Consider the following 1,265-nt stretch of genomic DNA (forward strand, 5'->3'; position numbering starts at 1 on the left):
AAAAAAAAGTGATCCATTGCAAAGGAAAGAAACCTCAAATAAGCAAAACACTATTGAAGAAGAACAAAGTAGGAGGTCTCACATTCTTGGATCTCAAAACCTCCTGTACAGCCACAGTAGTCAAAACAGCCTGATACTGGTAGAGGGACAGACACATAGACTATACCCACATAGACTGAGAACCCAGAAATGGATCCATCGACCTATAGTCAGCTGATTTTTGACAAAGGGCTAAAATCAATTAAATGGGGAAGAGATGGTCTCTTTAATAAATGGTGCTGGCAAAACTAGAGATCCACTTGTAGAAATATGGAACAAGACCTGTACCTCACACCATACACAAAAACTAACTCCAGATGGATCAAAGACTTAAATATGAAACCTAAAACTATGAAGTTCCTCAAGGAAAAACTAGGGGCGTTTTCAAAACTCAAAACCAAACTTAATGCCGTCAAGTTGGATGAGACTCATAGCAATCCCTCCTTGGGTTTCTGAGGTGGTATCACTAAGGAAATAGATTGCCCAACCTTTAGGGGCCCTAATTTATGGCATAAATAGACTGTCAAGCATAACCCAAAATGTGAAAACAGCTGAAGATAAACTAGATGAATGGGACCTTCTAAAAATTAAATTTTTATGTGCTTCAAACGACTTCTCCAAAAGAGTAAAAGGAGAACCTATAGATCGGGAAAAAAATACTCAGGAGTGACATATCTGACAAGGGACTTATCTCTAAAATTTGTAGAAAATTCCAACAGCTCAACAACAATAAGATTAACAATCCAATAAAAAATGGGCAGAAGACATGAATAGACACTTCACCAAAGGGGATATTCAGGTGGCCAGCAAATACATGAAGAAATACTATCATTAGCCATCAGAGAGATGCAAATCAAAACAATGAGATACCATCTCACCCCAGCACTAATGGCAAAGTCCAACATGACAGAAAATAACAAATGCTGGTGAGGATGTAGAGAGATTGGGACTCTCATACACTGCTGATAGGACTGTAAAATTAAACAATCACTGTGGAAAGCAGTATGACGATTCCTTGAAAAGCTGGAATTAGAAATACCATTTGACCCAGCAATCCCATTCATTACTAGGTATATATCCTAAAAAAGTGAGAGCCAGGACAAGAACAGATATATGCACACCCATGTTCATTTCAGCACTATTTACACTAGCAAAAAGATGGAAACAACCTAGGTGCCCATCAACAGAAGAATGGATAACCAAACTATGGTACATCCACACAATGG

The sequence above is a fragment of the Orycteropus afer genome, unplaced genomic scaffold, assembly GCF_000298275.1.
Source record: "Orycteropus afer afer isolate SDZICR_OR568_19922 unplaced genomic scaffold, OryAfe1.0 scaffold00064, whole genome shotgun sequence".
In the NCBI taxonomy this organism is placed as follows: Eukaryota; Metazoa; Chordata; class Mammalia; order Tubulidentata; family Orycteropodidae; genus Orycteropus; species Orycteropus afer.